This window comes from Salvelinus fontinalis, chromosome 2, assembly GCF_029448725.1.
Source record: "Salvelinus fontinalis isolate EN_2023a chromosome 2, ASM2944872v1, whole genome shotgun sequence".
NCBI classification, from domain to species: domain Eukaryota; kingdom Metazoa; phylum Chordata; class Actinopteri; order Salmoniformes; family Salmonidae; genus Salvelinus; species Salvelinus fontinalis.
Genome location: NC_074666.1, coordinates 59581153 through 59593855, shown reverse-complemented (window position 1 = coordinate 59593855; position 12703 = coordinate 59581153). Strand labels below are relative to the sequence as shown.

At 42.1% G+C, this 12703-nt stretch overlaps 1 long non-coding RNA gene across 2 annotated transcripts; it reads right to left on the bottom strand.

Annotated features, from left to right (window-relative positions):
* Positions 1–5089: 5089 nt before the first annotated feature.
* Positions 5090–10390, bottom strand: LOC129822224 (uncharacterized). 2 transcript variants are annotated; one of them, XR_008754466.1, is made up of 6 exons: positions 10048–10390; positions 7772–7953; positions 6891–7025; positions 6535–6665; positions 5912–6017; positions 5090–5795 (listed from the first exon to the last, which is right to left on the bottom strand). It is a non-coding gene; the product is annotated as an uncharacterized LOC129822224 (long non-coding RNA). The 2 variants fall into 2 exon arrangements; XR_008754465.1 differs by lacking the exon at positions 10048–10390 and adding an exon at positions 8451–9777.
* Positions 10391–12703: the final 2313 nt, after the last annotated feature.

Sequence of the window (12703 nt, the reverse complement as noted above, 5' to 3'; positions counted from 1 at the left end):
AGGATTGATTGAATATGTCCGTAAACACACCAGCCAGCTGGTCTGCGCATGCTCTGAGGACGCGGCTGGGGATGCCGTCTGGGCCTGCAGCCTTGCGAGGGTTAACACGTTTAAATGTTTTACTCACGTCGGCTGCAGTGAAGGAGAGTCCGCAGGTTTTGGTAGCGGGCCGTGTCAGTGGCACTGTATTGTCCTCAAAGAAGCAAAGAACAAAGAAGTTATTTAGTCTGTCTGGGAGCAAGACATCCTGGTCCGCAACGGGGCTGATTTTCTTTTTGTAATCCGTGATTGACTGTAGACCCTGCCACATACCTCTTGTGTCTGAGCCGTTGAATTGCAACTCTACTTTGTCTCTATACTCACACTTAGCTTGTTTGATTGCCTTGCGGAGGGAATAGCTACACTGTTTGTATTCGGTCATGTTTCCGGTCACCTTGCCCTGGTTAAAAGCAGTGGTTCGCGCTTTCAGTTTCGCACGAATGCTGCCATCAATCCGGTTCTGGTTTGGGAATGTTTTAATAGTTGTTGTGGGTACGACATCGCCGATGCACTTTCTAATGAACTCGCTCACCGAATCAGCGTATTCGTCAATGTTGTTGTTGGACGCAATGCGGAACATATCCCAATCCACTTGATCGAAGCAGTCTTGAAGTGTGGAATCAGATTGTTCGGACCAGCGTTGAACAGACCTGAGCGCGGGAGCTTCTTGTTTTAGTTTCTGTCTGTAGGCTGGAAGCAGCAAAATGGAGTCGTGGTCAGCTTTTCCGAAGGGAGAGGGCCTTAAATGCGTCGCGGAAGTTAGAGTAACAATGAACCAGGGTTTTACCAGCCCTGGTTGCGCAATCGATATGCTGATAGAATTTAGGGAGTCTTGTTTTCAGATTAGCCTTGTTAAAATCCCCAGCTACAATGAATGCAGCCTCAGGATACGTGGTTTCCAGTTTACATAGAGTCAAATAAAGTTAGTTCAGGGCCATCGATGTGTCTGCTTGGGGGGGAATATATACGGCTGTGATTATAATCAAAGAGAATTCCCTTGGTAGATAATGCGTTTGACATTTGATTGTGAGGAATTCTAAGTCAGGTGAGCAGAAGGACTTGAGTTCCTGTATGTTGTTATGATCACATCACGTCTCATTAAATTATAAGGCATATTATAAGGCATCTCTTCTTACCAGAAAGATGCTTGTTTCTGTCGGTGCGATGCGTGAAGAAACCAGCTGGCTGCACCGACTCCGATAGCGTCTCTCGTTTGAGCCATGTTTCCGTGAAGCAAAGAATGTTACAGTCTCTGATGTCTCTCTGGAAGGCAACCCTTGCTCGGATTTCATCAACCTTGTTGTCAAGAGACTGGACATTGGCGAGTAGTATGCTAGGGAGTGGTGCGCGATGTGCCCGTCTCCGGAGCCTGACCAGAAGACCGCTTCGTTTGCCCCTTTTACGGCGACGTTGTTTAGGTTCGCCGGCTGGAATCAGATCCATTGTCCTGGGTGGATCCGCTTCGGGGAAATCATATTCCTGGTCGTAATGATGGTGAGTTGACGTTGCTTTTATAGTAGTAGTTCCTCCCGACTGTATGTAATAAAACCTAAGATTAACTGGGGTACCAATGTAAGAAATAACTTCGTAAAATCCAAAATAACTTCACAGATCTTTATTGTAAAGGGTTCAAACGCTGTTTCCCATGCTTGTTCAAGAACCATAAACAATTAAATAACATGCACCTGATGAACGGTCGTTAAGACACTAACAGCTTACAGACGGTAGGCAATTAAGGTCACAGTTAAGAAAACTTAGGACACCAGAGGCCTTTCTACTAACTCTGAAAAACACCAAAAGGAAGATGCCCAGGGTCCCTGCTCATCTGCGAGAAACATGCCTTAGGCATGCTGCTAGGAGGCATGAGGACTGCAGATGTGGCCAGGGCAATAAATTGCAATGGCCGTACTTTGAGACGCCTAAGACAGCGCTACAGGGAGACAGGACGGACAGCTGATCGTCCTCGCAGTGGCAGACTACATGTAACAACACCTACACAGGATTGGTACATCCGAACATCACACCTGCGGGACAGGTACAGGATGGCAACAACTGCCCGAGTTACACCACGAACGCACAATCCCTCCATCAGTGTACAGACTGTCCGCAATAGGCTGAGAGGGACTGAGGGCCTGTAGGCCTGTTGTAAGGCAGGTCCTCACCAGACATCACCGGCAACGTCGCCTATGGGTACAAACCCACCGTCGCTGGACAAGACAGGACTGGCAAAGTACACTGACTTGTCGCGGTTTCTTCTCACCAGGGGTGATGGTCGGACTCGCGTTTATCGTCGATAGAATGAGCGTTACACCGAGGCCTGTTCTCTGGCGCGAGATCGATTTGGAGGTGGAGGGTCTGTCATGGTCTGGGGCAGTGTGTTACAGCATTATCGTACTGAGCCTCTTGTCATTGAAGGCAATCTCAACGCTGTGCGTTACAGGGAAGACGACCTCTTCCCTCATATGGTACCCTTTCTGCAGGCTCATCCTGACATGACCCTCCAGCATGACAATGCCACCAGCCATACTGCCCGTTCTGTGCTTGATTTACTGCAAGACAGGAATGTCAGTGTTCTGCCATGGTCAGCGAAGAGCCTGGATCTCAATCCCATTGAGCACGTCTGGGACCTGTTGGACCCCCCCCCCAGAAATGTTTGGGAACTTGCAGGTGCCTTGGTGGAAGAGTGGGGTAACATCTCGTAGCAAGAAATGGCAAATCTGATGCAGCCCATGAGGAGGAGATGCACTGCAGTACTTAATGCAGCTGGTGGCCACACCAGATACTGACTTACTTTTGATTTTGATCCCCCCCATTTGTTCAGAGACACATTATTCAATTTCCGTTAGTCACATGTCTGTGGAACTTGTTCAGTTTGTCAGTTGTTGAATTTTGTCATGTTTATACAAATATTTACACATGTTAAGTTTGCTGAAACTAAACAGTTGCTAGTGAGGACTTTTTTGTTGTTGCTGAGTTTAGCTAGCTTTCACGTGGCTACTAGCACTGTCATGAAAAGGGGCATGAGGGAAGCCTAACATTACGTTATTTTACGTCGTGAGAAGGCTCGAGAGCAGTCAATGTTTAAAAGTAATCTTTAGACATGTACTTTTCTTAAATTAAGTTTTGTAATTGACCTAAACAAGCAGACAAGAAAATTGCGTTTGGAAAAAGTCAAACCTTTTGCTGTTAGAGTGCAGTATGCTACAAATACTGCGTCCAAAATATCACAGTTGACTGCTGTTACTGCACTTTTATTGCAGCTTTAAAACTGCAATCTTTTTTGTAAGGGAAGTTTTTGCTGTAAGCCAATGGGTTAATCTAGGTAACCACAGGTTGTTTTCCCCCACACAGGCGTGCGGGCCGCAACGTTTTAATAGTCTGCCACAGTGGAGGTGTCATAATACCCATAAAACCTAGCGGTAAAGCATGGAAATGGTTCCAATCCTTTTTCCACCCTTCATTTTTCAGTGAATTTTACAAACACTTAATTAAGTGTGTGTTTGGTGTAGGCTTATCTTGGTGTGACGTTTTGATAACCGTGTAATTCTTTCTTTGGTGCCCTTTCTGTCATTGCTAGCCACTGACTGCACTTTAGCTAGCTAGTTAGAATAGCAGTAGAAAAAAATATTATTTAGCCTAGATAATTATTTGTACAGTATGTCAACCTTGGTGTCTATTTCAGACCTTATGACATTTTAAGGATGAGCATAATAGCATTAAAATGGGAGAAGTCTGGTCATGTGGAGAAGTGCAGCTACAGTTAAGGCAACTTAGAGGTTTGGTCAGGGCCGGCATGAGGGTTAAAGTTTATCCTGTGTCGGTGAGTGCAGCTATTAAGTTAAGTTTGAGCGTCTTAGCAGTACAATGTGTTCTACACAGCTGTCAGCATTCTACAAGAAAATAGCCACTTAATCAATTATATAATCATTAACCTCATTAACCAGATTACCCTGGATAACAGACGGACCCTGGGTCGCTCGTCTTTTCAGTTCGCTGCAGCTAGCGACTGGAGCGAGCTGCAACAAACACTCACACTGGACAGTTTTATCTCAATCTCTTCATTCAAAGACTCAATCATGGACACTTACTGACAGTTAGGGCTGCTTTGCGTGATGTATTGTTGTCTCTACTTTCTTGCCTTTGTGCTGTTGTCTGTGCCAAATAATGTTTGTACAATGCTGTTGTCATGTGTGGCTGGCTGCCATGCTGTTGCTTAGGTCTCTCTTGTCGTGATGTGTTTTGTCCTATATTTTGAATCCCCGTAGGAGGCCTTTTTGTTAGGCAGTCATTGTAAATACGAATTTGTTCTTAACTGACTTGCCTGGTTAAATAAAATCAGTCAATTGAAATAAATTAATTATGCCCTAATCTATGGATTTCACATGACTGGGCAAGGGTGCAGCCATGGGTGGGCATAGGTCCACCCACTGGGGAACCAGGTCTAGCCAATCAGAATTCGTTTTCCCCCACAAAACGGCTTTATTAGACAGAAATACTCAGACGATCCCGCTGGTGAATAAGCTGGATGTGGAGGTCCTGGGCTGGTGTGGTTACACGTGGTGTGCGATCGGACGGATGTACTGCCAAATTCTTTAAAACTACGTTGGAGGTGGCTTATGTTAGAGAAATTAACATTAACAGCTCTGGCGGACAGTTCTGCAGTCAGCATGCTAATTGCACACTCCCTTAACTTGAGACATCTGGTATTGTGCCAAAACTGAGCAGTTTAGAGTGGCCTTTTATTGTCCCCAGCACAAGATGCACCTGTCTAATGATCATACCCTTTAATCACCTATGGATTATCTAGGAGTTATGCCCACTAACAGGGATGTACACTAATGTGCACAAAATTAGAAATGTTTGCTTATGAAACATTTCTGGGCTCTTATTTCAGTTCATGAAACATGGGACTAAAACCTTACATGTTGCATTTATTTTTGTTCAGTATAGAATGTTGTCATTGATGAGAATTAATCTTAAAATCGATTGACGTTCAGAATTGACTTTGTTTAGACCTTCTGCTTGTATTTTAGTTTCATGACCAGAGACAAAGCTTCAAAAACTATTTATTTATTCAGAGTGGTACATGTATTCACACAGTCTTGATTATAGGACCCTTTGCACTCTGACTGATGTCAAGTGATAAAATCCCAAGTTATCAATTAAAAGTTTATGGGAAAACTGCACTTGTCCTTATGAAAATTACAGTTGAAATATTCTACAGTTGTAATGTCAATCAAACTTTTTATATAGCACTTTCTTACAACAAATGCATTTCAGCGTGATCAAAGTCAAGCATTGAAAGGCATGTGGCACTTAACATCCTTCCACTTGTCAGGTCTCTATAATAGGTGACCAGGTAATTCTCTCTACCACATGCAAATGCCTCCGTGGAGCTCATAAGTGTAGCAATGCAGCCTATTTTGGCAGTTCACAATATCGGTTGTACGGATGTGGAATGTGAGGAGGAAGCCAGCCGTGCCCAACCAGGTGCATTCAGTGGAGGACCTGTACCTGGCCGAAGACTACAACCCTCTGTCCCGAGAGCCCACAGAGGAGGATCTTCAGTGGCTAAGGAACCGTTCCCGGGGAAGGTTCAGTGGAATGGCATGTCTCCTTGAACCTGAGCTAGAACAACCGCAACCCTCCCTGTACCAGACATTGTTCAAAAACAAGGCCACCTGGGGCATGCAGGCTGGCATGGTGCTGTCGGTGGAGCAGGGTCCTCAGATCACACTCATTGGATGGGGTGTCGTCTGTAAAGTGGGGCACATAAAGAGGGCGGCATCAGGCATTCAAAATTCAAAATGGCTACAGGGATGAATATCATGGTCACAGTGAGAATTTATATGATGTTTAAATTATGTCTTACCCCCAAAGTGAGAGTACATCACTTCCAGCATATCTCCTTGCTGAGGATGGCGTTGATCATGTACTGCTTCTCGTGGGGTGAGACTGTTTCGCATGTCACGCCTTATCTAAAACATGGGGAAAAGGGGACATAAAATTACAATTTTGATGCATCTACAAATTCAATGTTTTACACTATTGTATCATATTTGATGAGTTACTGACCTGTCTGTCTCCAGTGGTGTAAAGTACTTAAGTGAAAGTACCTAAGTAGTTTTTTGGGGTATCTGTACTTTACTATTTATATTTGACAACTTTTACTTCACTACATTCCTAAAGAAAATAATGTACTTTTTACTCCATACATTTTCTCTGACACCCAAAAGTACTTGTTACATTTTGAATGCTTAGCAGGACAGGAAAATCGTCTAATTCACACACACTTAAAGAGAACATTCCTTGTCAACCCTACTGCCTCTGATCTGGCGGATGATTTAGACTTACTTTTGATACTTATATATTTGAGCAATTACATTTACTTTTGATACTTTAAGTATATTTAACCAAATACTTTTAGACTTTCACTCAAGTAGGTTTAAAATGGGTGACTTTCACTTGAGTCATTTTCTATTAAGGTATCTTTACTTTTACTCAAGTATAACAATTGAGTCCTTTTTCCACTACTGGTAGCCTCCACAACTGGACGCTCATGCTCGGATCACACTGGCGCAGGATGTCCATGCACCGGATGGTCTGAAGGATGCACTCCTGTTGGACTGGAAAACAAAAAAAGAGACATTTGGTCAGTGATAGGTCTTTTTCAATGCTGTATCATCATCTTTATCTGGACAGAAAACACATTGTTTTTCATAACACAAACACACCTTGGACAATGTGACAAGTGGTCCCTCCCCACCCAATCTTAACTCATGGGAACCATACACAAACACACTGTGCAGATATCTACAAATTCATTGTATCACATTTGATGAGTTACTGACCTCTCCGTCCACAGGCTCGATCTGCTGTAGTCTACAACTGGACGGTTGCTCTCGGCTCACACTGGCACAGGATGTCATACCACTGGCACAGGATGTCCATGTACCGGATGGTCTGAGGGATGCACTCCTGTTGAACTGGAAAACAAAGACATTTGGTCAGTGGTATTTTTTCCCCCACCCCAATAGGTTGATTACTAAAATTGTAACATCTATATTTAAATACCTAAACCCACAGACTTGACTATAGTAACAGTAAAATAGACTGGACTTTGGTCTATCTGCACATCTGAAATCCTACTATGTGGATGGGACATTTCTGCTGGGATGGAGAAATGATCTGGAATGCTCAACTAGATGATCAAGACAGTCTAGGATACTATTTGCCCGAAGAGGAAGTATTGCGATGCGCTATACGGCTGTACTTATGATTCTAATTCTAAAGAGGAATGTTAAAACCCTCAGCCGTAACGTCACCGAGGAGGACCAACAATGATGGGGGAATCGTCTGAAGGGGACTGACATGCAGGGGTAGAACATACGGATTTCAACTAGCCTGGGTAACATTCAGGTCCCAAATCTGTGGCATGCAATTTTTGTAAAGGTAGAATTTCACTGCTGTGTCAGGCTAGTTTGGCACATTTTCTACAAGCTATTCCACAGCTGTGTCAGGCTAGTTTGGCACATTGTCTACTAGCCCAGTCTGAAAAGTAATAGCCTCGGGCAAGCTTAATTTCCATCCCTGTTGACATTTCCAACTGACTTCACAGGTCATTTGATTAGTCATGTACACCAGATGCACTTGTGGAACAAAACCGTTTCTGTGTTTTGTATGGGGAAAGCTTTGAGGCCAAAAGTCTCTGCTAGGTAAAGCCCCGCCTTACCTCAGCTCACTGGTCACCATAGCAGCACCCACTCGTAGCACGCGCTCCAGCAGGTATATCTCACTGGTCACCCCCAAAGCCAATTCCTCCTTTCGTCTTCTTTCCTTCCAGTTTTCTGCTGCCAATGACTGGAACGAACTGCAAAAATCTCTGAAGCTGGAGACTCATATCTCCCTCATTATCTTTAAGTGTTACGCCCATGAAAAAGAGGAGAAATAATCACGAGAGTGATTTCCTCAAGGATAACTTTTAGTGCAATCCATTTTACAAAAGTAACACATTTTACAGAACAACAGATCTACAGGAAATAGATAGTTTTGTAGGGTACAAGGCTTATTCAAGTCACAACAGTATACACTGTAATTCACTGAAACAGATACTAATTTCAATATAACTGTCAAGCACAAAGCTTTACCTCAGTAAACCATAACTCAATTTATCAACAGGCAATAAAGTGTTTGAAAAACCATTATACAAATAACACTGCAAAATATCTTATTAACAACGCACATGTTCATTCACAATCGACATAAAATGGCAGCTACTCTTAGTACGAAGCTATTCTTCGCTTCAACAGTGCAGGGCTCATATTACTCTCTGCAAACTTAACCTTAAACACTCTTGACATGTTAGCGAGTTATTACATTTAAATTACTCTTTTTTATCATCAATAACGTACCTGAAATTATCACGAGAGTGATATGGTATTGTTTCCGCAAGGAAAACTTTTAGTGCAATAAGGAAAGACTGCGATTTCCCCGGGAACTTGGGTTGAGACCAGAGCAATCGATCTCGGGCTCATAGATTAAGAGCATTTAGTAGATCACAGATTAACACTTTTACCCTTCCATTAGGCACCACAAAATAAAGTAATCAATATAACGTTTACACATTCCTCTCACAATTCGTACCCTTTGTACGCTTGACGGATTTTAACTTTTTAACACAATTATATGAATGTTATCAATCTCTATCAACTAATATTGAATGCATGATCTTCTTAACCTTAGATGTTTTAAGATCCTCACATACTATGAACTTACTAATACTTTTTAATGTATAACAGGCTATGAGTATTTCCTTTAACCTGTCACATAAGCACCAGCTGTCAGAGCAGATCACTACACCTGTACATAGCCCATCCATCTACCTACCTCATCCCCATACTGTATTTATTTATTTATCTTGCTCCTTTGAACCGCAGTATCTCTACTTGCACATTCATCTTCTGCACATCTACCATTCCAGTTTTTAATTGCTATATTGTAATTGCTATGGCACCATGGCCCATTTATTGCCTTCCCTCCCTTATCTTACCTCATTTCAACTCACTGTATATAGACTTTGTTTTCTTTTGTTCTACTGTATTATTGACTGTTTTGTTTATTCCATGTGTAACTCTGTTGTTGTATGTGTCGAATTGCTATGCTTCATATTGGCCAGGTCGCAGTTGCCAATGAGAACTTGTTCTCAACTAGCCTACCTGGTTAAATAAATGTGAAATAAAAAAATCTAATAAATAAATAAAAAAGTCCCTTGTGAGCTAGCTAGCCAACCAGGCAATATTTAGCTAAATAACTAGTTAAAACTTCTTATGGCTGCAGTCCCGATATCGGGAACAATATGACAACAGCCAAGTGCAGGGCGCCAAATTCAAAAACCAGAAATCTCATAATTAAAATTCCTCAAACATACATGTGTCTTATATCATTTTAAAGGTAATCTTGTTGTTAATCCCACCAAAGTGTCCGATTTCAAATAGGATTTTCAGCGAAAGCACTACAAACGATTATGTAAGGTCACCACAAAACCAAAAATAATCACAGCCATTTTTCCCAGCTAAATATAGCTTCACAAAAACCAGAATAGAGATAAATTGAATCACTAACCTTCGATTATTTTCATCAGATGACACTCATAGGACTTCATGTTACACAATACATGCATGTTTTGTTTGATTAAATTCATATTTATATAAAGAAATCTGAGTTTACATTGAGGATACAAGATTGACTAAATGCAAAAACATCAAGTGACTTTGCATAGCCCATTGTTTCAACATGAATACTAATCATAAATATAGATGATAATACAAGTTATACACATTGAATTATAGATATACCTCTCCTTAATGCAACCGCTATGTCAGATTTCAAAAAAACTTTACGGAAAAATAATTGCTCGCTATAATCTGAGACGGCGCTCAAAGTAGCATACCACAGCTGCAAAGATAGCGTCACTATAAACAATAAAATACATGATAAATATTCCATTACCTTTGTTGATTAGGATCAGAAAGCACACCAGGAATCCCAGGTCCACAATAAATGTTTATTTTGTTCGGAAAAAATCCATTATTTATGTCCAAATACCTTCTTTTGTTAGCGCGTCTGGTTTACATATCCAAACGCTAATTCTGGTCAGCGTTATATCGGACCAAACTTCAAAATGTGATATTACCGGTCGAAGAAACATTTCAAACTAAGTACTGAATCAATCATTAGGATGTTTTTAACATATAGCTTCAATAAAGTTCCAACCAGAGTATTCCTTCTTGTCTCTGTGAGCAATGGAACGTCAGTGTCATGCATGAAGAAAAGGCATGAGCAGCGCATGGCTGCTTGATGGACACCTGACTGATTCTGCTCTCATTCTCTCCCACAACATCATAGAAGTCTCATTGGAATTTCTATTGATTGCTGACATCTAGTGGAACCCCTAGGCAGTGCAACATCAGTCATAACTCAATTGGATTTCTTAAAGGACTCTGGTGAATACAGACAAGCTCAGATTTCTGACTTCCTGTTTTGATTTCAACTCAGGAATTTGCCTGCCAATATGAGTTCTGTTAATCTCACAGACATAATTCAAACAGTTTTAGAAACTTTGGAGTGTTTTCTATCCAATACTACTAATAATATGCAAATATTAGGAACTATGTCAGTCATAGCAGGCCGTTTGAAATGGGCACCTTTCATCCAAGCTACTCAATACTGCCCCTGCAGCCATAAGTTAACATTAGTTCACCGTTCGTGTAGTCAGACTTTTCTAAGTGGTGACATGCTAGCTAACCAACTATCATTGCCGTGGTGCCGTCCTAATGTTAGCTACTGTAGCAAGTCTGGCAACACAAATGGTGAGTTAACGTTAGCTAAATATCCCTTCCCTGGTGGGCTAATGCTAGCTAGCATGTCACCACGTGAAAAAGTATGACTAACGTTACACAAACCGTGAGCTAACGTTAACTAGCTGAATAGCTCACTCAACACTGTCATTCTAGAATATGCTGGTTCTCCTTTTACTTCTAAGGTAGGTAACGTGCATTGTACACGCACATTACCTACGTAATGGTTATCTAGCTAATTTTCATAAGTACCTAGCTAACCACAGAGCTTTGACCTAACCAAAATAGCTTGTTAGTGTAACGGATGTGAAATGGCTAGCTAGTTAGCGGGTACGTGCTAGTAGCATTTCAATCAGTTACGTCACTTGCTCTGAAACCTAGAAGTAGTGTTGCACCTTGCTCTGCAAGGGCCGTGGCCTTTGTGGAGCGATGGGTAACGATGCTTCGTGGGCGACCGTTGTTGATGTGTGCAGAGGGTCCCTGGTTCGCGCCCGTGTCGGGGCGAGGGGACGGTTTAAAGTTATACTGTTGCATTGATGCTGTTGACACGGATCACTGGTTGCTGCGGAAAAGGAGGAGGTTGAAAAGGGGGGGGGGTAACGGATGTGAAATGGCTAGCTAGTTAGCGGGTACGCGCTAGTAGCGTTTCAATCAGTTACGTCACTTGCTCTGAAACCTAGAAGTAGTGTTGCACCTGGCTCTGCAAGGGCCGCGGCTTTTGTGGAGTGATGGGTAACGGCGCTTCGTGGGTGACTGTTGTTGATGTGTGCAGAGGGTCCCTGGTTCGCGCCCGAGGTCGGGGCGAGGGGACGGTTTAAAGTTAAACTGTTACATTAGTAGCTAGCAAACAGGGCTTACCTTATCAGACTGCTCCAGCGACGTCTCTCGAGGTCGGAAAACAATCAAATGTGTGTGTGCTTATTGGAGTAGTGGTTACAATCCGGTACATAGCACAGAACCATCCTTGCTTCTGATCGACGGAGAGACCTAAGGTTAGCTAGCTCGCTACAAAGGCCAGAGTGTAATAAACATTTAGAAAATCTAGTCATTTAAAAACTGCTAAACGTAGCTAGCTAATTTAAAAAATGCTAAACAAGACTACACGAGAAATACACACTATCAATAATTTACACGAGAAACAAAAAAGGCTATAATACTGTATCTACATGGTAGTTTATTTGTTACTTGTCGATGAGAGTTTGCATGGAGAAACGTGCCTTGGGTGATGACGTCAAAGCTTGAGGCAGGATGTGTAGTTAGTTCTGTATGATAGCCACATTAGAGATAATTAGCATTTCATTTTTGGGGGGGGGGTAATTACAGGCAAATATATTGAGAAAAGTTACCTTGTCCGAGAGAGATTTGCGCGGTTATCAAAACGTCATGCCAGGATAAGCCTACAAAAACAGATACCTTATATGAAGTAGTTCTAAAATTCCAGACGGAAAAATGAATGGTTAAAAAACGATTGGAAACATTTCTGGGTTTTACTGCTAGGTATTATGACCATTACTTATGCAATAATGAATGATGGGGTGTGGTATAGGGCTGTTCTTGCATGATGCAACGTGGAGTGCCTGGATACAGCCCTTAGCCGTGGTATATTGGCCATATACCACAAACTCCAGATGTGCCTTATTGCTATTAGAAACTGGTTACCAACATAATTAGAGCAGTAAAAATACATGTTTTGTCATACCAATGGTATACGTTCTGATATACCACGTCTGTCAGCCAATCAGCATTTACGTGTTATTCGGAACTAGGAAACTCGGAAATTTCCGACGTACTAACAGTAGTTATACAGG